This window comes from Macaca mulatta, chromosome 11 (genome assembly GCF_049350105.2).
Source record: "Macaca mulatta isolate MMU2019108-1 chromosome 11, T2T-MMU8v2.0, whole genome shotgun sequence".
Lineage (NCBI taxonomy): Eukaryota > Metazoa > Chordata > Mammalia > Primates > Cercopithecidae > Macaca > Macaca mulatta.
Window position 1 is genome coordinate 85,508,746 of NC_133416.1, and position 25,851 is coordinate 85,534,596.

Consider the following 25,851-nt stretch of genomic DNA (forward strand, 5'->3'; position numbering starts at 1 on the left):
GTCAAAAAGAAAGAGAAAATACTCGCAAACCAGCCGCCAGACAAGCAGTTAATAACTGAAATCATACAGCTCAACAGAAAACAACTAAACAAAACAAAATAATCCCATTTAAAAAATGGGTCAAAGATCTGAATAGCCTTTTCTCAAAAGACATAGAAATGGTTAACAGGTATATGAAAAAAAATGCTCAACATCAGTAATCATCAGAAAAGTGTAAATTAAAGTACAATGAGGTACCATCTCATCCCAGTTACAATGGCTTTCATCCAGAAAACAGGCAATAGCAAATGCTGGCAAGTTTATGGAGAAAAGCAAACCTCTGTACACTGTTGGTGGGAATGTAAATTAGTACAGACACAATGGAGGACGCTATGGAGGTTCTTCAAAAAGCTGAAAATGGAACTACATAGGATCTAGCAATCCCACTTCTGGGTATATACCCAAAAGAAAGGAAATCAGTATATTGATACATCTGCACTCCCATTTTTATTGTTTTTTGCAGCACTATTCGTAATAGCCAAAATATGTAATCAACCTAAGCGCTCCCCAATGGATGAATGGATAAAGAAAATGTGGTACGTATACACAATGGAATAGTATTCAGCCATAAAAAAGAACATAATCCTGTCATTTACAAAGAGATAGATAAAAATGGAGAATATATAATGTTAAGTAAAATAAGCCATGCTCATTAAGATAAATATTACCTGTTCTCACTAATATGTGGGACCCCCCCAAAAATTGAACTAATGCAGATAGAGAGTAGAATGATGGTTATCCAAGTCTGGGAAGGGTAGTAGGGGTGGAGAAATAAAGAGGAGAAGGGTTAAATGGGTACAAAAATACAATTATATAGCATAAGATCTAGTGTTAGGAAGCACAGTGGAGGGAATATAGCTAACAAAAAATTGATTGCCTATTTCAAAATAAGTAAGAGTGAAATTAGAATGTTCTTAGCACAAAGAAATCTAAATGCTTAAAGTGAGAGATATCTCAATTATTCTAATTTTATTAGTGCACATTGTATGTTTGTATCAAAATACCACATGCACCTCACAAATATGTGCAATTATTATATATCCCTAATAGTTAAAAGTAAGTTGTTTTCAAAAGTTGGGCATTAGCTACCTGGGGTTAGTACAGACCCCACAGGTTAAGAACTCAGTTCTGTCTTGGTGCAGTCGCTCACGCCTGTAATCCCAGCACTTTGGGAGGCCAAGATGGGCAGACCCACAAGGTCAGGAGATCAAGACCATCCCGGCTAACAAGGTGAAACCCCATCTCTACTATTAAAAAAAAAAAATTAGCTGGGCATGGTGGTGGGCACCTGTCGTACCAGCTACTCAGGAGACTGAGGCAGAAGAATGGCGTGAACTTGGTACGCGGAGGTTGTAGTGAGCCAAGATCGTGCCACTGCACTCTAGCATGGGCGACAAAGCAAGACTCTGTCTCAACAAAAGAAAAAGAAAACTCCGTTCCACAAGTAAAAAATAACACTTTTAAACTTGGGTTTTGGTGCATACCCTAAAGCACTGGGTTCTTAAAGTGTGGTCCCTGTGCAAGCAGCAACAGCATCACTTGGGAATATTTAGAAATGCAAATTCTCAGACCCACCTCTAGAATTGGAAACTCTGGTGATGGGACCCAGCAAGCTGTACTTTAATAAACCTTCCAGGTGATTCTGATGTAAGTTGAAATTTGAGAACTATGTCCCCGGAGTTTATAGACAAAGAACAAATGAAAGGAATGAAAGAGGGAACAGCCTACAGATTCTATTGTGTGAGTTAATAGTTCCAAGAAAGAAAGTGAAACAATGATATAAAACATAGAGAAAGATCATTAAAATATATGTATAGTTAGGAGGCCAGGTGCAGTGGCTCACACCTGTAATCCCAGCACTTTGGGTGGCCTAAGCAGGCAGATCACTGGAAGTCAGGAGTTTGAGAACAGCCTGTCCAACGTATTTGTATTTCCACTAAAAGTATAAAAATTAGCTTGGCATGGTGGTATGCCTGTAGTCCTAGCTACTCACAGGCTGAGGCAGGAGAATTGCTTGAACCTGGGAGACAGAGGTTGCAGTGAACCGAGATTGTGCCACTGCACACCAGAGTGAGACTCTGTCTCAAAAAAAAAAAAAAAAAAAAAAAAAAAAGGAAATGAATTATAAATACAACCAGGGCTCCAAAGGTAGGCACTTGTCTTCTTAGCAACCCATTGCAGAGGAACTCAGAGGCAAGGCTCACAAAAAATGATAATAATAAAATAAATAAATCAGAAATCAAAACTCAGAGAAATTCAAAGGATACACTGTGCCCACGTTTTCCATCCTAATACAGGATAACCAGGTACAGAAATCTCTGGTACTTCAGAGAATTCTGACAATGGTGAGTGTAAGCATACAGCTCTGCCATCTGCTGATTTTCACTGCGGTGTATCTGGATTATGTTCTTCAGACCCTTCCTCTAGCCCTAGGATGAATTTGTAAGATGCTTGAGGAGCAAGGCAAACATTATTTGGGTGCCATTGTCCTCTGCTGGCCCTTGGCTACTAGGCCCAGTCCGGCGTGCACCTGAGCCTCATTTTCCATCACCTTGTGAAAATGTTCACATTTCTATTTCCTTCGGTTGGCACCCATCAGGGAGTGGAGCTCCTTGGAATAAATACTGACTAGTTGGGGCATCTGAGAAGAATGTAGTTTTGGAGCTGGAGTTCACAGGATGTCAAGGCAAAAGTGACAGAAGACTCAAGAGCAGGCAGAGTTCTTGAGTCTAATCTCAACTTTTTACTTTTCAGATGAGGAAATGTAACAATGAAGAAATTAAAAGACAGAAACGAGATCATACACTAACAGAATACAGTTCATATTTCAGGCCTTAATTAACTCAGTTAATATTGATTAAGCATCTGTTAAGTGCTAGACACTAGGTGAACAATGATCAAGAAAATAGTCTTTGCTCTTCAAACTCTTGCCACATGTCGGACAGGTTAGATAAGAAAAGAAGCAATTGTATGTAATTTGATTATTTTTAAGATAAAAAAAAAAAAAGCCTATGGTGCTATGTAAGCATGTGGGTGGGTCACCAAAGTCAACCTTGGAGGGTGTTAGCTATTGTGGATCAGTGATGATCCAGGGCTTTTTTTTCATCCTTTCTCTTTTTGGATGTGAGTTATTTTGCCATTACCCTACGCTTACCTCACCTTTGTATATTGGGTGTGTAGGGGACAGATAACAAGAAAACTTTTTGGTTTGTATGTCTTCAGATTCAGTCAAACTGCGTTTGTGGAACTGCATTGTGGAATTTCACCCGAGGAGCCCCATCTGTATGAGGGGCTGATTCACCAGAGAGATTGTGGACTTCAAGCCAATGCCATAACATGATGAGATTTTGAGGCTCTTGGAAAGAGGGTGAGTATATTTTGCACATGGGGAGAATGTGATTACAGCGGCCAGTGGAAGGGCAGACTATGGTTATTAATTTGCAAAATGGTAACTACCAAGTCCTTCTCTATTGGTATGTGCATACAGATCATTACCTGAAGAAATGGGATCTAATTCCTGTCAGATCCCGGGCTCCGGGTCCAGCCCATGCTGAAGTCTGAGGGGAGTGGAGTGGGTGGATGATCGGAAAGAACACTTGAGAGCAGAGCAGGGTGGCGGGTGTTGTAGGCAGGTGAAAGATAGCTCTCTTATGAGCAACTTCTCTTACACTGTCCAGCTTTATCTTGGCTATTTGTTCTGGCTCTGAGGCTCCTGCTGCCCACATGCCTGAAGTTGCATGGCTGGCTCTCCCCTGCCTTCAGGGTCAGCAGCTTAACTCTTTCTCTGGGCACTAGGAAGCCAAGCTGTGTCCTGGGTCCCTCCTCTTTAGCTCTCTTTGACTCTCTCTCTCTGGGTACCAGCACCTGCCGGAAGAGCCACGTTGAGCCGAGCTGAGCCCCAAGAGCCATGTCTCTTGTGCACAGTGTCAACAGGGCAATTATACCTTTTACAGACCATAGTGGCTCAGAGCCAAGTATGAACTTACACAAACAGGTTATATAACAAATGAAGGTGTGCATCTGCGTGTCAAACTCACTGAGTCATGCAGACCTGAATATCCGCCTCAGTCTCTTCCTTGACCAAAGCACATCCAGGTAGCTTATAATTCCCCTTCCATTAAATCTAGATTATCCTGAGTAACCTGCTTGGGTAATAAAATACAGCAGAAGTAACATTCAGGGACTTCCAAAGTTAGTTTATAAGAAACATTATTGCTTCCATTCGGACCTCTGGGAACACTCCTGTTTGAGAAGCTCCCTCTTGGAACCCAGTCATAATGCTTCAAGAACCTAAGCCACACAAAGTGGCCATAGTTGACAGTTCTAGCTGACTCTCCTGCCTACAGCCAGCAGCTGCCAGCCATCTTGGAAATCCAGCCTAAGTGAGTCTTCAGATGACTGCAGCTCCAGCCAGCACCTAACTGCAGTAGCATAAGAGACCCCAAAAGAAAACTGCCCAGCTGTGCCCACTCATCCTGCAGAGGCAGGAAAGACAATAATAACACATTTTAAGCCTTCAAGTTTTGGGATGGATTGTTATGTAGCAACAGGTACCTGAAACACCATCTTATATGTAAGAAAGCAGAAGACTAAAGACATTAAATAATCTGCCAAAAGTCATAGAGTAAGTCATAGAACCCAAATTTGAAGATTTTAAGTCATATTTTATTGCATTGCAGATTATTCTCTTACTGACTATATTTTATTTCTTTCCACTGTCAACATTTCTGGCAGTTGCCATGTGACCTTGATCAAGCCTGATTCTTCATATGTGAAATGAGGCTAATAAGTATACTTAGCCTAAATTTTTTGTGCATAAATGTGTGAGGTTAAATAGCGTGCCATGTTTTATACAACCAGCAAATGGTAGAGCCAGAATTTTAACATAAGGCATCCTAATTCTTAAATTTAAGTTAACTGTTATACAGTATTGCCCCCTAATAGCTATAGAATAAATCCCTAGTGCACCATCACTCTTTCAATTGTATTTTCATAAACTTCAACTCAGTGTAGTGAAATTCAGAGGAAACAGAAATTCCTCTAGTTGTGGTTTGGAAGTGCTTAAACCATCCATGAAGAGAAGACCAAGATAGGGGATCTCTTTAGTCACTCTCTGTTTCAATAACAGTTGTTGAAATATAATATAGATGCGGTAAGATTAACTCTTTCTAAGTATACAATTCAACGTTTTATTTCACAGAAGTGTGAAACCATTACCACTATTTAACTACAGAACTTTCATCCTTCTCCAAAGAAACTTTGAACCAATTAGTTACCAACCCCCATTCTCCTCTATCCCCTTAGTCCCTTTTTTCAAATAACAAAAAAAAATACATTTTCTCTTCTCTTTAAAAATATTAATAGATATTTAAGAGCTATTAAAATGTAAGTATCTTGAATACATGGGTTGAATGTCATTTAATTATGACTGTTTGCTGTAGTTAGCACATAGCAATGTCATTCAAAACACATTTGCTGCATGCAAATATGTGTCCTGTGCCTGACTGATCTTTCTTACTATGGCTAAAAATAAAGTAATAAAACAGAATAATAATATAAGTAGCATAATAATAGAATTATTTATAATTCAGAATGAAAGTATCTGTTGAAACCCTAATTGGAAAAGAGGTTTTTCTAGTTAAGTACGTACAGAGGACGAGTTGTACCATTACTGTACATCCCCTTCCATGCAATATGCATTAATAGCTACCGTAGAGATATAAATTTTTGATCCTTCATGAATGAAGTATGTTGAGGTGTTGGAGTTGGGAACTACAAAGGAGACGTATTTCCCTGTACTATGGCTAGCACAGACATTCTCATGAACTACATTGTGTCACTCCTAATTCATATGTTGAATCCCTACCCCTCAATGTGACTGCTTTTGGAGATATGACCTTTAAAGAGATAATTAAGGTTAAGTGTAGTTATAAGGGTAGGGTCCTAATTCAATTTAGCTGTTGTCCCTATAAGAAGAAGAGACACGAAAGATGTGAGTACATAGAATAAAAGCCATGAGAGGTCATAGGCCAGCAGACAGTGACATGCAAGCCAAAAAGAGAAACTTCAAAGAAAAAAGAAAGAAAAAAAGAAATTCAACAGATAAATTACATAACTGCCAACAACTTGATTTTGGAATTTTTTCACTGTGGGGAAAAGTATGTTATTTAGGCCACAAAGTCTGTCATATTCAGTTACAGCAGCCTGAGCAAACTAATACAGGCAACCTGAGGGCATATCAGAGGAATATAGCATTGTTGCTGTCTTCAGAGACATTATAGAGAGCCACATTTCCCAAACTATGTGAGCCATTATGGCTTCCAATATGGCTAGAAATATTCAGGGTGCAACCTCATTCCTTAGCCTTCAGATAAAATTTGAGTTAATCCTTCTGTTTCTCACTGGAAAGATCATAGGTTTTCATCTCTGAGGCTCTGTTATTTTACAGGAGTTAAGAAGAATATTGCAAGGGTTGTTAATTCTTTAAACTATGCTTTTAATTATGAAATAGCTATAGAGAATTTCTGATTCCAAAATGGCAGTGTAGAAGCAAGCTGGCCTCACTCCCCCACATGGAAAACAGAAAAGAAATACACAATGCCAAGATTATCACCAGGGATATTCTAGAACTCACATATGAGGATTAGTCAGTTCCTGGAGCTGCAGAGAAGTGAAAATATTCTGAACAAATGGTAAGAGAATCAGACTTCATATCTAGGATGTATCTCCTTCTAATCTGTCCAGCACCAAGCAAATAGAGAACTGACACCTGACTCATGATTTCTACACTGGAAAATGTGAGATTGAGATGGAGAATGAGCTTGCTCACTATCTTGGGTTACAAGGCGGCAGAAGACCTGTCTCTGCCTCAGTTCCATAGGAAGCATCACAAAGGGAGACATATTCCTGAAGACAATCAGAGGCCAAGAGGAAAGGTGGGACTATCATTCCAAGATCTAGAAATTACTATGTAACTTGGCTGAAAGAGACACCAGATCAGAGTGTTGGTTCAGCAGAACAATGTAAGACGTATATCCTACGGGTCCTATGAGTACAGTCCCCTAGCCGGCCTTCCCACACTGATGGACTGTTCTCTTTGTAACCACCTTCATTCAGGACAGGCAGCAACAGAGGCAAACCTGGGCTTAGATGCCGTCTGGTGCCAAAAAAAAAAAAGCAGTTCCCTAGTAGGGGAGAAAAAAATTCAACAGGTAAATTACAAAGAATCTCTAAGCAAACATAATCAGTAAAAAACCAAGCCACAGAGAGAAGACTGGAGTAAATAACTAATTATTTCATACATATACGTAGATGTATATCCACAAGAAACAACAGTAGGGAACCATGGCCTCCCCAAATGGACAAAACTAGGAACCAGTGACTGACTCTAATGAGACAATGATATGTGAGCTCCTGTACAAGAATTCAAAATAACAGTTTTAAGGAACAAAGTGATATCCATGATAACACAGAAAAGCAATTCAAAAATTTACCAAAGATATTTAACAAATAAATTGAAATCATGAAAAAGAAATTTTGAGACTGATAAATATATTTGCTGAACTGAAAAATTTATTGGTGTCTCTCATCAGCTAGTTGAATCAAACAGAGGAAAAAAAGTGAGCTTGAAAACAGATTATTCGAAAATACCATCAAAGAGAAAAAAGAAAAAAATGAAAAAGAACAAAGACCACCTAAAAAACAGAAAATTACCTCAAAAGACAAAATCTAAAAATTATTGGCATTTAAGAGACAGATGAGGAAGAAAAGGGGTAGAAAACTTATTAAAAGAAATAATAAAAACCTTTCAAAACGTGAGTATGATATGAATACCCAGGTACAGGAAAGTCAGAGAATACCAAACATCTGATCCAAATAAGACTACCACAAAGCATATAATAATCAAACTCTCGAAGGTCAAACAAAGAGAAGATTCTAAGAACGCAGCAAGAGAAAAGAACTACATAACATAAAAATGAGCTCCAATTCATCTGGCAATAGACATCTCAAGGGAAACCATACAGTCCAGGAGAAAGTAGGATGATATTTTCAAAGTACTGAAAGAAAAAAAAACTACCATTCAAGAATTCTGTATCCAGCAAAGCTATTTAAAATAAAAAGGACAGATAAAGTCTTTTCCAGACAAAGAAATGCTGAGTGAATTCACCACCACCAGACGTGTCTTACAAGAAATGATAAAGGTATTTTTTCAATCTGAGAGAGAACAAAAATTAATACACAAAAAGAATACCTTTGAAGGTATAAAACTGGTAAAATTAAGTAAAAGATAATGTTGAGAATAATCTAATACTGTAATTGTGGTAGGCAAGGCACTCATGACTCTAATATAAAGCCTAAAAGATGAATCTATAAAAATATTAGTTACAGCAGCCTATTAAAAATAGGTAATATAAAAATATGGAAATTGATGAAACAAAAAATGGAAAGGGTATAAAACTACTAAAATGTACTGTTTTATTTTTAGTTTTTTTCTTTGGTTCCATTTTTTTGTGATCTAAGGTAAGTTGTCATCTCTTTAAAATAACTTTTTATAACTGTAAAATGACTTTTGTAAGCTTTTTTGTTAAAACAATGAGAAAACTAATAATTGATAGACTAAAAATGTAAAAAGCAACAAAATAAAACATACTACCAGAAAAATCACCTAACCACAAAGGAAGATGGTAAGAAAGGAAAAAAATTTACAAAATGATCAGAAAACAAGCAACAAAATGGCAGTAGTAAAACTGAATGTAAACAGGCTCAAATATCCAACTAAGCAATAGAGTGGCTGAATGGATAAAAAAGTCTCAGCTACATGCTGCCTATAAGAAACCTATCTCACTTTAAAGACACACATAGACTGAAAGTCAAAGGACGTAAAAAGGTATCTGATGTGAGTAGAAACCAGAAAAGAGTGGGAGTTGCTATACTTATATAAGATAAAATTGACTACAAATCAAAGACTATTAAAAAAATAGAAAGATCGTTATATAATGATAAAGGGGTTAATTCAGCAAGAGGATACAGCAATTATCTATGCACATAATACTAGAGTTCCCATGTATATAAAGTAAACATTAATAGATCTAAGGGATAGGCTGTACTATAGTAATCGGGAACTTCAACACTCTACTCTCAGTAATGGATAGGTCATTCAATCAGAAAAATCAGCAAAGAAACATCAGAGTTAAACAGTATACTAGGCCAAATAGGCCTACCTGACATTTACAGAACATTTCACCCAATTTCTGCAGAAAACACATTTTTTGGTATCACCATATGGAATATTCTTAAGAGCAGACCGAATATTAGGCCATAAAATGAGTCTCAATTTTTTTAAAAGTAGAAATCATATCAAGTATTTTTGTAACCTCAATGGAATAAAACAAGTAATAACGAGTTGAACCTCACAAACTATACAAACACATAAAAATTAAACAATATACTGCCAAATTACCAATATATCAATGAAGAAAATAAGAATATTAAACACTTACTGAAACAAATGAAAATTGAAATACAGCATACCAAAATCTATGGGATAAAGCAAAAGTAATATTAGAAGGAAGTCTAAAACAATAAATGCCTATATTACAAAAGTTAAAATGCTTCAGATAAACAACTGAGTCATACACCTCAAGAAACTACAAAAACAAAAAACTGTTTAAAATTAGTAGAAATCAAGAAATAATAAAGAGTTAAGCAAAAATAAAATTGAGACTACAAAAAATACAGAAGATCAACATGACAAAAAGTTGGGTTTTTTTTGGTAAAGATAAAATTGACAAACCTTTACTTAGACTAACAGAAGACTCAAAATCAGACAAAAAGACATAAATTATTACAGACTATTATGAACAAGGATATATCAGCACATTGGAAAAACTAGAAGAAATGGATTAATTCCTGGACACATACAGCCTATCAAGATTGAATCATGCAGAAATAGAAAACCTCAACAAACCAATAATTAGTAATGACATTTAAGCCTTAATAAAAAGTCTCCCATCAAAGATGAGCCCAGGACCTGATAGCTTTGCTGTTGAATTCTATCATTAGGCAAGAGAAAGAAATCAAGGGTATTCAGTTAGGAAAAGAAGTCAAACTGTCCCTGTTTGCAGATGACATGATTGTATATTTAGAAAACCCCATTGTCTCAGCCCAAAATCTCCTTAAGCTGATAAGCAACTTCAGCAGAGTCTCAGGATACAACATTAATGTGCAAAAATCACAAGCATTCTTATACACCAGTAACAGACAAACAGAGAGCCAAATCAGGAATGAACTTCCATTCACAATTGCTTCAAAGAGAATAAAATACCTAGGAATCCAACTGACAAGGGATGTAAAGGACCTCTTCAAGGAGAACTACAAACCACTGCTCAGTGAAATCAAAGAGGACACAAACAAATGGAAGAACATACCATGCTCATGGATAGGAAGAATCAATATCGTGAAAATGGCCATACTGCCCAAGGTAATTTATAGATTCAATGCCATCCCCATCAAGCTACCAATGAGTTTCTTCACAGAATTGGAAAAAACTGCTTTAAAGTTCATATGGAACCAAAAAAGAGCCCGCATCTCCAAGACAATCCTAAGTCAAAAGAACAAAGCTAGAGGCATCACGCTACCTGACTTCAAACTATACTACAAGGCTACAGTAACCAAAACAGCATGGTACTGGTACCAAAACAGAGATATAGACCAATGGAACAGAACAGAGTCCTCAGAAATACCACCACACATCTACAGCCATCTGATCTTTGACAAACCTGAGAGAAACAAGAAATGGGGAAAGGATTCCCTATTTAATAAATGGTGCTGGGAAAATTGGCTAGCCATAAGTAGAAAGCTGAAACTGGATCCTTTCCTTACTCCTTATACGAAAATTAATTCAAGATGGATTAGAGACTTAAATGTTAGACCTAATACCATAAAAACCCTAGAGGAAAACCTAGGTAGTACCATTCAGGACATAGGCATGGGCAAAGACTTCATGTCTAAAACACCAAAAGCAACAGCAGCAAAAGCCAAAATTGACAAATGGGATCTCATTAAATTAAAGAGCTTCTGCACAGCAAAAGAAACTACCATCAGAGTGAACAGGCAACCTACAGAATGGGAGAAAATTTTTGCAATCTACTCATCTGACAAAGGACTAATATCCAGAACCTACAAAGAACTCAAACAAATTTACAAGAAAAAAACAAACAACCCCATCAAAAAGTGGGCAAAGGATATGAACAGACATTTCTCAAAAGAAGACATTCATACAGCCAACAGACACATGAAAAAATGCTCATCATCACTGGCCATCAGAGAAATGCAAATCAAAACCACAATGAGATACCATCTCACACCAGTTAGAATGGTGATCATTAAAAAGTCAGGAAACAACAGGTGCTGGAGAGGATGTGGAGAAATAGGAACACTTTTACACTGTTGGTGGGATTGTAAACTAGTTCAACCATTATGGAAAACAGTATGGCGATTCCTCAAGGATCTAGAACTAGATGTACCATATGACCCAGCCATCCCATTACTGGGTATATACCCAAAGGATTATAAATTATGCTGCTATAAAGACACATGCACACGTATGTTTATTGCAGCACTATTCACAATAGCAAAGACTTGGAATCAACCCAAATGTCCATCAGTGACAGACTGGATTAAGAAAATGTGGCACATATACACCATGGAATACTATGCAGCCATCAAAAAGGATGAGTTTGCATCCTTTGTAGGGACATGGATGCAGCTGGAAACCATCATTCTCAGCAAACTATCACAAGAACAGAAAACCAAACACCGCATGTTCTCACTCATAGGTAGGAACTGAACAATGAGATCACTTGGACTCAGGAAGGGGAACATCACACACAGGGGCCTATCATGGGGAGGGGGGAGGGGGGAGGGGGGAGGGATTGCATTGGGAGTTCTACCTGATGTAAATGACGAGTTGATGGGTGCAGCACACCAACATGGCACAAGTATACATATGTAACAAACCTGCACGTTATGCACATGTACCCTACAACTTAAAGTATAATAATAAATAAATTTAAAAAAATAATTAAAAAAATAAATAAAAATAAAAAGTCTCCCATCAAAGATGAGCCCAGGACCTGATAGCTTTGCTGTTGAATTCTATCAAACATTTGAAGAACTAATACCAATATTAATCAAACTCTTCACAAAAATTGAAGAGGAGGCAATACTTTCAAACTTACTCTATGAGGCCAACATCACCCTGATATCAAAACCAGACAAGGACACAACAATAAATGAAAACTAAAGGCCAATGTTACCAATGAACATAGATGCAAAAATCCTCAACAAAAATACTAGCAAAGTGAATTCAATACACTAAAAAGACAATTCACCATAATCAAATGAAATTGATCTCAGGGAGGCAAGGATGGTTGGAAACGTGCAACTCATTGAATATGATACATCACATTAACAGAACAAAGAAATAAGCATCATTTCAATAGATGTGGAAAAGGCATCTGATAAAATTAAACAACTCTTTATGATAAAAACCTTGAAGAATCTGGTATAAAAGAAACAGTAAACATCCTACTGAGTGAGTAAAATTGAACACCTTTCCTGTAAAACAAGGGTGCCATTTTCATCACTTTTATTCGATGTAATACTGAAAGTCCTGGCTAGAGCAATTAGGCAAGAGAAAGAAAAGGTATACAAATTAGAAAGGAAGAAGTCAAAATAGGCTTGTATGCGGATGAAATGATACTATATTTTAAAAAATGTAAATACTCCATCAAAAACCGGTAAAACTGATGAACAAATTCAGTAAAACTGCAGGATACAGAGTTAATATATAAAAATTAGTAGCATTTTTACATTTTTTTAAGATTTATAATCTGGAAAAGAAATCAAGAAAGCAATCTCATTTACAGTAGCTAAAAGGAGTATAAAATACTTAAAATCAGTTTGACCAGGCTGGACATGGTGGCTCACATCTGTAATCCCAGCACTTTGGGAGGCTGAGGCGGGCGGATCATGAGGTCAAGAGATTGAGACCATCCTGGCTAACATGGTGAAACCCTGTCTCTACTAAAAATACCAAAAAAATTAGCCTGGCATGGCGGCAGGTGCCTGTAGTCCCAGCTACTCTGAGGCTGAGACAGGAGAATGGTGTGAACCCGGGAGGCAGAGCTTGCAGTGAGCCGAGATCGTGCCACTGCACTCCAGCCTGGGCTACAGAGCGAAACTCCACCTCAAAAAAAAAATCAGTTTGACCAAAGATGTGAAAGATCTATACAAGAAAAACTATAAAAGATAATGAAAAAAACTGAAGAGAACACAGGAAAATGGAAAGTATTCCATGCTCATGGATTGGAATAATTAATATTGTTAAAATTACAGTACCATCCAAAGCAAGTTACAGATGCAATGCAATTCCTGTCAAAATACCAATGACATTCTTTACAGAAATAGAAATCTTTAAAAAAATTTATAGGAACCACAAAAGATCCCAAACAGTCAAAGCAACCCTGAGCAAAAAGAACAAAGTACCACATTACCTGACTTCAAAGCACCTTACAAAGCTATAGTAACTAAATCAGCATGGTATTGGCATTAAAACAGACAACACAGATCGATGGAACAAAATAGAGAACCCAAATATAAATCCACACATTTACAGCCAATTCATTTTTTTTTTTACAAAGGCACCAAAGACAAACAATGGAGAAAGTCTCTTCAATAAATGATGCTGAGAAACCTGTCTAATCATCTGCAGAACAAATGAAAATAGACACTTACCTCTCATCAAATGCAAAACTCAAAATTGATTACAGGCTTAAATTTGACACCTGAACCTATATAACTACTTGAAGAAAACTTTGGGGAAATGTTCCAAGACATAGGTCTGGGCAAAGATGTTTTTTGTGTAAGACCTTAAAAGCATAGGCAACAAATGCAACAATAAAAAACAAAATGGAATTGAATCAAGTGAAAAACCCTCTGCATGGAAAAGGAAACAATTAACAGAATGAAGAGACAACCCACAGAATGGGAGAAAAAAAAAGTTTGTATATATATCCATCTGGCAAGAAATTTATGAGAATGTATAAGAACACAAACAACTAAATAGCCAAGAAACAATCTGATTTTTAAATGAGCAAAAGATTTAAAAAGACATTTAAAAAAGACATACAAATGGCTAATAGATATATAATAAGATGCTCGACATTACTAATTATCAGAGAAATACAAATTAAAATCACAATGTGAGATAGCTCACTCCAGTTAGAACAGCTTTTATCAAAAAGGGAATAGCAGATGCTGGCAAGGTTGTTGAGAAAGGAGAACCCTCATTACGTTGTTAGTGGGAATGTAAGTAAGTACAGCCACCATGAAAAACAGTAAGGAATTTCCTTACAAAACTAAAAATAGGACTGCCACATGATCCAGCAATTCCACTACAAGTATGCAACCAAAAGAAGGGAAATCAATACATCAAAGAAATATCTGAATTCCTATGTTTATGACAGCCCTATTCACAATAGCCACGCTAGGGAATCAACCTAGATGCTCACCAGTGGATAAATGGACAAAGCAAATGTGATACACAAACACACACACACACACACACAGGGAGAGAGAGAGACAGACATATACACACAGAGAATGAGAATAGAATATTACTCAGCCACTAAAAAAGAATAAAATTCTGTCATTTTCAGCAACATGGATGGAACTAGAGGTTATTTATGCTAAATGATCATAGCCAAACACAGCATGCTCTCATTTAATATGTTGGCTAAAAGAGTGGATCTCATGAAGATAGTGGATTTTTGTTACCAGAGAACAGGAAGGGTAAGTGAGGGTATAAATAAAGGTCAATTAACGAGGTTATGGAAAAAAACAAGACCTAGTATTTGAGAGATGAGTAGGGTGACTCTAGTTAATATCTATTCTACACTTAAAAAATAGGAGAGAACAATTTGAATGCTCCTAGCATAAAGAAAAGATAAATATTTAAGGTGATGAATATCCCAATCACTCTTATTTGATCTTTGCACATATTTGAATGTATCAAGTTACCACATGCACCCCAAAACACATACATCAATATATATTAATAAAAAATGAAAGAAATAGGTATATCAAGTACATCCTAGGGTTTCAGTACAGGTGTATATTAAATAACTGAGTGCAAAACTATGATCCATACAAACTGAGGAACACTATTGGGCAGTTGTATTTTTAACAATGACATCAATGTTTTTGTGGTGAAATATGAACTGAAAACCTTAAAAATTATCCACCAGATAATGTGAATAAAGGATGCCATCCTTATAATAGAAACTTTGCAGAATTTTGAAATAACTTAATCATTAAGCTTTGCAAATACTGTAGTGTACAAGCTTATATCATAAAACCAGAGGCAGTTAAGAGCTGAAAGTACATGGTAAATAAAGGGGCAAAATAGAAGACAGAAACAAATCAGTGAGGCAAAGAGTTTACAATGAAAGTACAATGAGTAGGTGAAATTACAATTTGTATCTTTTTAACTGTCAGCATTTCAACATTTAGTACACCAAATTTAGCAAAACATTCAATACACTTTCAAAAATGACAAAAGCCACTGTGTACCTACAGATCTATAATTCTAGGGATGAGCACCATGGAAAATAATAGCTTTTATGTACCATTCCTAAAGATTGTCAATTTTCCGGGGTGCAAATCATGTCAAGGATGTCTTTTACTAAATTCTTTGCGGTAAAGTTTTGCTAAAGTTGGAAATAATTGCTGTTAAATCCTAGTTCCGATAAATCATTGTGGTAGAGTGTGAGGTTTGAAAATAATGGAGAAGGACCATTGTAATTCCTAACCTGTAAAAGAATATCAAAACTCCAATTCCCAGAAAAGGAAGCAGGGACTGAGTGATTTAATGACTTAGTGAGTGTCATCTAATAATAGGAAATACAGAATTCAATCCCAGGCATGTCTAATCTCAAAGCAAGGACTTTTTCCCACTATACCTGCCACACGGCCAGAATGTTCTTACACTTCTTACGTGTTATTAAATTGTCAAAGGACTCCTGAATCAAAACTGTGCAGGAGATATTGAAATTGCCTCTTAAACCACTAGATTACAGAACAGTTTGAATAGCCACACCAAAAGATAGAAAATATTCACCATCAAATTGTATTGTTCTCTCTTCAAGAATTCCTGTGTGGTACCTATCTATTCGTTCTCTCTCTGTCCCTGCCTCCCTTTCTCTCCCTCCCTTTCTCTCTCTCTCATTCATATATAGATAATCTCTAATAGTCTCATACTGAAAGTGCTCGGCATCAAAATCGGCATTTCTAGCCTATCTAAATAGACACAACTGATTGAAAACTCAACAAATCTACATCCATCCTCTCCTCAACAATTTCTCACTGAGGAGAGAGGGATGGGAACCTTGAAAAAAATATTTTTTTGGAGTGGAGGCCTTGACAGTTTAAAAACATTTGTGTTTCTCAATGTCTCTTGGCATCAAGCTCCTCGTATCCCCAGAGGGCTGATTAAAGGAAAATACTGTCTTTTTTCATAAAGAATAAAACCAGGAATTTCAGAGTTTATGGCTCTATGTAAATATTAAATATATCAGCAAACACTTATCACACTACAATCTAGAACACTGTTATAGTGTGTTTAGTGAAAACATATGCCAAATAATGAGAAGAGATAATTATCGATTTCATTTTTTTCTACCCATTAGCAAATACTTGTCTATAATGTAGGAATTATAATCTGGATTCTGCCAGCATAAGACATAGCAGATATGGTAAACTTGTCCACTGACAGTTAACGTCTCCCTCTTTTTTACTAACATATTCCGAATTTGTTCTAGGTGGCCCTGTGCCCAGTTCAAGTATTTGCCTTCTGGGACTCCTTTTTAGTGATGAGTAGCCATGTAACATGGGTAGCAGACATCTACTGGTGATGGGGGGCTTATGGGAAAAATCTCCATTATCCTGATGAAAAATGGTAGTCATGGCCAGGTGCAGTGGTTCAAGCCTGTAATCCCAGCACTTTGGGAGGCCGAGACGGGCGGATCATGAGGTCAGGAGATCAAGACCATCCTGGCTAACAGGGTGAAACCCCGTCTCTACTAAAAAAATACAAAAAATTAGCCGGGCGTGGTGGCGGGCGCCTGTAGTCCCAGCTACTTGGAAGGCTGAGGTAGGAGAATGGCGTAAACCCAAGAGGCGGAGCTTGCAGTGAGCCGAGATCGCGCCACTCAACTCCAGCCTGGGCGACAGAGCGAGACTCCTTCCCCCCCAACAAAAAAAAATGGTAGTCATACTGATATGTCCCTTTTACCCTTTTCTGTGTTTATGGCAGCTATCTAAAAACCATTAGGATGATAGACCCATGCTAAAGATGACAGAGGAAAACAAAAACAGGAGTCTGGCCTTGTGAAGGGGATACTCCAATCTTGATTTATTTCCTTATTCCCTTCCTAGACATTTTATTGGGTGAAAAAAGCCCAATTTGATAAAGTTTTACTATATGAAGTTACATTTGATCCCTAAAGTGATTTACATGATACTCAGCAAGATCAGGTATCAGTCATTATCAGTGATTCTAGACCAACCTGAGTGGCAATTCAGGTGATAGTTTGCAGAACTCATTTCTATTTTATTTGATATTTTTATTGATTACCTAATTAAATGAATCAAAATTCGATAATTTTATTTGTAAACAAAAATGATACAGTCCCATAAAAACATAATGGATTCAAAAGGAGTAGAAATATCAACAAATAAGTCTTAATAATAAAGTTGGTAATTTACAGGAGCAAAGAAATAACTAGAATAGAACATTTTTGTAAATCATTAGGTAAATGTGATTATTACTGTGGTTCTGGAGTTAACAGCTATACAGTAGCAAAGAAATAACTAGAGTAGAACATTTTTGTAAATCATTAGGTAAATGTGATTATTACTGTGGTTCTGGAGTTAACAGCTATACAGTAGCAAAGAAATAACTAGAGTAGAACATTTTTGTAAATCATTAGGTAAATGTGATTATTACTGTGGTTCTGGAGTTAACAGCTAACCATATTAACCAGGCTATTAAGTTAAATATGCCTTAGTATTACATGTAGGGGTTGGAACATAATTCTTCCATCCTAATTTGCATTACTTAAACAACTCTTATACAGTATATGTGCATATTTGATCATTCCATTTTAAAGAAATGCTGAGAAATTAGGCAGCATCCAGAGGAAGTGACAGTGACATAATGACTAAAGGGCTGAAAAGTAAGTCTTACAAGAAAAGGTTAAAATAATTGGCATTTAGCCTGGAAAGCAGCAAAATGATTACTACCCTCAAATTGTATGTTAAGTCCTTTTTTTTCTTGATGTGATACTGAGGTAGACTGAGAAAACAAAAACGAAAAACAACGGAGTAACCTTTCAGAAGGCTCTCACCTATTCAATACAAATGTGTAGTTTTTGAAAGCTACTATGAGCCAGGCCCCGGACCAGGTAAATAAATCATGGTTCTTTCCATTAAGAATTTCACAGACTTATACAGGATGAGGATGGTTGTATTCCTTAGAATAAAGGCTAAGTTGCTTTTACAACTTAGTATTATAAAACTGGATTTTTTTTTTTCATTTGATAGTCCAGCCAGTCAAGAGCTGGTGAAGTAGACCTGCTGTAGAAGGTGTGAAGACCCAGTCCTCCCTCCACAATTCTCCACCCTTGAAAGGTCGTGTGCGTGTCTGTTCACCCACGAAAGAAGAAGACACCAAATGGATGGCATCGATTTCATCTTAAGTAAGTGAGGAGTAAGTTACCATTAAACTCAACATTCCATTGTTCTGAATTTAGTCATATTAGCATGCCCAGGTGCAAGGAGGGTTGGGAAATATTGCCTCTAGCTGGGCAGTCATATGTTCAGATACAATCATTCTATTATGGAAGACAGAAAAATGTTGGGAAACAACTAACAGTTTTCTACACATATGAAATATTGGCATCTCAGTATTTTCATTCTTAAAAATTATCTGGAGAGCAACCAACAATGCTGCTGGATAATTAAGTTATACATTTTCTAAAATCAGAAGGGCGAGAAGAGCCAACTCTCTAGTTCTTGCATACACTATGGTATGTATAAGCGTTGGAGTTGTTTTTTAGTCATTTCTGACTACTCGTTTTTAAAATCTTTTAGTCCCTGAGTATTTCTATCTGTGCAGATGTATAGACAATCTGAAATTTTTGAAATTTTGTAAGTGCAGCATAAAATCAAAGAAGGAAGTTGGTCTTGGGCCTCTATCTTCACCCATTTGCTATGAAGTTTCTGGTCCTGGGGAAATCTTTTCCCTAAACCATTGAAGAGTTCAAGTTGTGATTCTATTCATCTCTTCTCATGCACAAAGCACTTCAGTCACCATATTTTTATCATCTAATTAAGCTCTACCATAAAATTTTATTGAAATCTCTCTGTAATAATTATTTTTCATCTACACATGTTTTGTATTTAGTTTAAATTAATCTTCTCTACAACATCCTGTCTGATCCTGACATTGTAGGCAGTGCGCTGGCAAGGTCTTACATGATTTAATAACATTGCTTGGCTCAGGATGAATTTAGTTCAGTTCTTACAGTTCAAGTTCCATAAAGCATTGTAACAACTTGATAGTATATCGCAAGACTGTTAAAATAATCAGTCAGCGTGGTGGTTCATGCCTGTAATCCCAGCATTTTGGGAGGCTGAGGCGGGCGGATCACCTGAGGCTGGGAGCTGGGGACCAGCCTGACCAACATGGAGAAAACCCTGTCTCTACTAAAAACACAAAATTAGCTGGGCATGGTGGCGCATGCCTATGATCCCAGCTACTCGGGAAGGCTGAGGCAGGCAAACCGCTTGAACCTGGGAAGCAGAGGTTGCGGTGAGTCAAGATCGCACCATTGTACTCCAGCCTGGGCAACAAGAGCAAAACTCCGTCTCAATAATAATAATAATAATCAGTCCAAAATCCAGGCTCTCAAGAGTCCTTCTAATCAAATTGTAATTTATTCGTGAGTAGACATAATTTGAAATAATAGATCACATCCTGCATCATCCTGTAAGTGTTGTTATATTTTGCACATTAATATACATGTCCTTTAACTTACTCTATAACAATTGGAGATAGAAATTCTTTGAAACATCACAAATATTTGTTATTAGATTAAATAAATGAACAAATATTTATTAGATCTATTGAGTGATTAAATTTCATTTTATCTACCTGTAAAACAAATTTTCAAAAACAATTTTATTCACAAAATACTCTTTCGCATCAAATGGTCAATTAATTTGACTAAATAATTTTTTTAATAAAAATATTCTAGTAAGTTCAAACAAAATTAATTTGACTGCTTTTTGTCCTGATTGATCGATTAGTCATTTGAGCCAAGGTATTCATATTGATTTCATGTTTAGTTAAAGCCTGTGTCTCCTAGAGTCCGAGTTCTACTAACGTCCGTCTAATAAAATCATTACTTACACAGTCTTAATATACTGAGACTCAAATTATGTAGTACAAAATAATTTAGTCAATCAGATATCTGTGGCTAAAATATGGTATCCTGAAACTTTACATATTCGGAAATTATAGCCTTAACACTTGTAAGACTATTTTAAATAATCACAGAAAATAAAATGTAATATTATGGATATATAACTAAAACCATACATTAAAAAAATTTGCCTCTTTATGCAAAACTTAAGTGATTCTTTGCAAATTTATTTGGTTATTTTTAATATAACTATAACAAATTTTCAAATAATTGACTCAGGTCTGTCTGTACAATATCCAGAATATGTGACTGCCACTCATTTTCCCCATCTTTTTGATTGACAGTTGCCTAGACTAATGCCAATATGATTGGATTAATTCTAGGTTTCAATGCCAACTCTATAAGTAACTGCATTTTTACATTTCTGATACTGTAACAAATGGAAATATGGAAAACAGTACATCTGAAACATAGCAAGACATTTAAGATGATTTACCATAAAAACCTCAAGTTTAAGCTTTGAATATCAGCAAAATTAAGGTAAGTTTATAAATGATTAAAAATAATTATAACCATTGCTAGTAAGAAAGAAAGTGTTTAGTCATGAACTAGAGAGGTCTACCCTATTCAATATTGTTTCTACCTATGGAGACTTTATAGGCATACTAACAAAATTCTTGATAAGGGATGCGAATTTTAAAATGCACTATATTTTCATATGAAGATGTCAAAATACCTTCAATGTCTTTTGTGCTTGTTGACAAAAAGAGTCAAACTCTAAAATATTTTTAGAGATTTATTTTGAGCCAAATATGAGTGACCATGGCCCATGACAAAGCCCTCAGGAGGTTCTGAGATCTTGTGCCCAAGGTGGTTGGGTACAGGTTGGTTTTATATATTTTAAGGAGGCATGAGACATCAATCAAATACATTTAAGAAATACATTGGTTTGGTTCAGAAAGGTGGGGCAACGCACAGCAGGGGCTTCCAGGCTGTAGGTAAACTTAAGCATTTTCTGGTTGACAATTGGTTGGGTTTGTCTGAAGACCTGGGATCGATAGAAAGGAAATGTTCAGGTCGGGCACGATGGCTCATGCCTATAATCCCAGCACTTTGGGAGGCCGAAGAGGCAGGTCACCTCAGGTCAGGAGTTTGAGACCAGCCTGACCAACATGGTGAAACCTCATCTCTACTAAAAATACAAAAATTAGCCTGGCATGGTGGTGTGCACCTGTAGTCCCAGCTACTTGGGAGACTGAGACAGGAGAATTGCTTGAACTCGGGATGTGGAGGTTGTAGTGAGCCAAGATCGTGACACTGCACTCCAGCCTAGGTGATAGAGTGAGATGAGAATTGCCTGAACTAGGGAAGTGGAGGCTGTAGTAAGCCAAGATCATGGCACTGCACTCCAGCCTGGGTGACAGAATGAGACTCTATCTCAAGGAAATATTCAAGTTAGGATAAAAGATTGTGGAGACCGAGAGACCAAGGTCCTTTTGAAGTCTTATAGTGGCTGCCCTTAGAGACAGTAGATGACAAATATTTCCTATTTAGATATTTGTTTGTTTGTTTGGAGACAGAGTCTTGCTCTGTCAACAATTCTCCTGCCTCAGCCTCCTGAGTAGCTGGGATTACAGGAGTGCATCACTAAACCCAGCTAATTTTTCTATTTTCAGTAGAGACAGGGTTTCACCATGTTGGCCAGGCTGGTCTCAAACTTCTGACCTTATAAGCCCCACCCACCTCAGGCTCCCAAAGTGCTAGGATTACAGGCATGAGCCACCACGCCTGGCCTCCTATTTAGATCTTTAAAAGGTACTAGACTTAATATCTTAATCTCTTCAGGATTGGGAGGGCCTGGAAGGAAAAGATCTAGCTATGTCAATGGAGATTCTTTACAGACGCAGATTTTCCCCCACAAAGCTTAGCTTTGCAGGGCCATTTCAAGATATGGCAGGGAAACGTGTTTGTGGTAAAATATTTTGATTTTTTTCTTTGTTATGCCAGAGTCAGATTGGAAAGTAAGTCATGATATACAGGGTTAAATAAAACTCATTCTGATGAGAATTTATGGTTTGTGAGAATTTGTGACTCACCAGACCCCTTAGATAGGAATTTGGGCAAAACGAAAAAAAATATCAGAGATGAGTCCTTACGCTGAATCCAATAAATCAGTTGCTAAGACTTCAACTTTTCCCCAACATCAGTCCAATTTAGGTATTGTTCAGAACCAACAATTGACAATAAAAGACTTTAAAATGTAAATGGACATTTTCTAAATGAATAGAAGTACAATATCTCAAACCGAGATGAAGCATGATCACACTCTACTTTCATTGGGAGTTTATGACTGAAGTTTTTATTACAAATGTTGAAGCTTACAGCAAATTACATGGTAAACTGACTTACACAAGGAAAGATTCAAGGCACGAGGCATGTTAATGCTACAGGAGAGAAGATTTGAGGAGGAACCTGAAAAGGATGATTCCTTTATTCTCACAAGAATGAGAAACTCCAGATTGATATAGAAGCCATTTAACAGAAATGTAAATTTTATGAGAAAACAGCTGAAATTACAATATTTATCAAGCTATGTGATAACTTGCTTATTCTGAAGTAGTAGAAGAAATCATGAAAAACTGTTGATAGTGTTCTATGTTTCAAAATATTCTATGCTCTTTAAAGATACATAAATAAACATAACACATAAAATGGGAAAATACACCATGTGCAAGTAGTTAATGTTACATAGAGAGCTCAAACTATACATGTTCTAAAATCCTAAGACATAGAATAAAGCAATTACAATGTCTTGTCATAAAGTCCATAATAATATCTAATGATTCTTTGTATTTCTGTGGTTGTTTGCTTTTTTGTTTGTGCTTTTATTTGGGTCTTCTGAGTTTGTTTGTTTGTTTGTTTGTTTTTAATATGGCAAAAAGTTTCAGTTTTGTTTATCTTTACCCTCCAAAAAAAAAACAAAAAATGCAAAAGTGCTTTTGTTGTGTCACATCTCTTCTGTATTTTATGATCTCGATTTCATTTATTATTGCTGTCATCTTTATTTCTTGCCTTGTACTAATTTGGTTTTGGTTTGTTTTTGCTTTTCTGGTTCCTCGAGTTACATCATTAGGTTGTTTATTTGAAATATTTCAACTTTGTAACGTAGGCATTTATTGCTGTAGACTTCACTCTTAGTGCCAATTTTACTTTATCTTACAGATTTTAGTATGTTGTGTTTTGATTTTGATTTGTTTCAATATTTTAACATTTCATTCTTAATTTCTTCATTGACCTATAGGTTATTCAGGAGCACGTTGTTTAATTCCCATGTGTTTTTCTAGTTTATAAGGTTCCTCTTATTAATTATTAGTAGTTTTATTTTCTATGGTCTGTAAAGACACTGGGTATGATTTCTACATTTTTGAATTTATTCACCTCTCTACGTCCCCAGGAACTTACTCATTCTTACATTTGAGTTGTGGGATATTACTGGTAATAATCTTGGTGATAGATATTTGTTTTTGATTTTCTGTTCTGGGGAGTGAAGCAAGCTTGCTTCTCCACCACCATTTTGGAAAGGAAGAGCACAGATATTCTTTAGAAAGTATGAGAAATTGTTATAAGGTCTATGCTAAGCAATACTATAATACGATTATTGGATTAGTATTAGGAGACAATTCTCCACAGGTCTGTTTTACTTCTGTGCACCTTGTGAACAGAAACAGTGATAGTCTTTGTTCCAGATAATATTTGCAAGGATATTTTTCTAACAAACAGTCTTGGAAGATAGAGATGGTCTTTTTTACTGCTTATAGGGAAAAAGGTGTTTTTCTCCAGGGCAAAAGGCAGTTATGCCCATTGCACATTATAAAACAATTAGATTTCTTAAATTCAGTGTTGTTCTCCTGTAACAGAGCCCACGGCATGTGCAGGTGTCATCTGCCCCTTTTCATGTCACCTATGATATTTGGGATCTGAGGAACTGATATAAGAAAAATGATATGTCCTAGCTATTGCTATTTTTAAGTAATAAACTGTCATTTGTCCCTGACCCAGGAGTCTCATGTGTTCTGCCAGCATCCATGGCAGACTAACGTGTTAGGTTGCAAATAGGGTAAAACCCAAGTTTTTCACATTTGAAATACAGACAATAGAATGTGTTTAGAAAGAACAGGAACTTCAGAATCAGACTATTTCACATTCAAATTTGATCTCTGCCTCTATGTGATCATAGGTAAGTCTAAAAACTTTTCTAAGTCCCAATTTTCTCACCTGCAAAATGGAGGATAATAATGCCTAACTTTTAATATTTATGAGACTATTAACAGAAAGCACAAGTAACATGCTGATATTTTGCCTGACACATAGAAAAATATAATTAATGCCTATCTTTGTCTTTCCCTCTTTTTTTCTTCCCCAAATCTATGTTAGTAATTCTACTCAGGAATATCAATCAGCAGAAGATTAACTTGCAATTTATAAAAGCATTTATTTTGTATTAGTCTCTCTATCACCTGACAGGATGGTCAGCCAAGATCTGCAGCTGCACTGCCTGGCAGGTGAGACTGTAGCCTGGTCATCTAGTTAAGAGCTTTCTAATCATTAATGAATCAAGTCCAGAAATGTTCCTATATAGTGTTAAGATAATTGGCAAAAGTGTCTGGAGAGAAATGATTGGGCAGCATCTTAGTAAAGCTACTCTGGCAAGTCGAAGATAAGAAGGAAGAATGTATTTGCTCTTTTTTTTTTTCTTTCTTTCCTTTTCTTTTCTTTCTCTGCCTGCCCCCTCCCCCTCGCCCCCCCACCGCTCCCTGCCTAGGGGTTTTCTTATCTTAGAAATTTATCTGAGGCAAATTTCTCAGCAAAATTGTCTGAAGCAATTGTCTCTTTCTCTTCTGTCTCATCATTTTCAAAAGACCTGGATATGGTTCAAATGATTCTTCCATCTGTTTCTTCTCATTCCATGACCTCAATCCTTTTCCTTAGAGTTATATCTCCCTTGAACACTCATTACTGCCTGGGAACTGACTCAAGGTTGCTTGCCTCCCTCTGAGTTGGTGATCGTGCTGTGCCAGGTTCTCCTGAGAGCAGGGAGGTTGTGCGAGTGCTGTTCTGACAGTTTCCGGGCAACCATTTGTGACTCTATCTGGGTCTTACTCCCAGAATTCCATGTGTTCACAGGCCAGTTTATGTCATTTGCCTTCTAGAACAAGGCTGGGGCATATTATGTGGAGAAAAAAGTGACCACAGAAAAGAAAATATT

General features: G+C 36.6%; 1 long non-coding RNA gene across 1 annotated transcript in view; it reads right to left on the reverse strand.

Moving 5' to 3' along the window:
- The window catches only part of LOC107000945 (uncharacterized), a 35,731-nt gene extending 10,045 nt beyond the window's left edge, over positions 1 to 25,686 (reverse strand). Inside the window, exons 1-2 of the long non-coding RNA XR_001448112.3 lie at positions 25,394 to 25,686; positions 25,103 to 25,361 (exon numbers count right to left, since the gene is read on the reverse strand). This is a non-coding gene — a long non-coding RNA (uncharacterized LOC107000945). The remainder of the gene's footprint in view (positions 1 to 25,102; positions 25,362 to 25,393) is intronic.
- Positions 25,687 to 25,851: the final 165 nt, after the last annotated feature.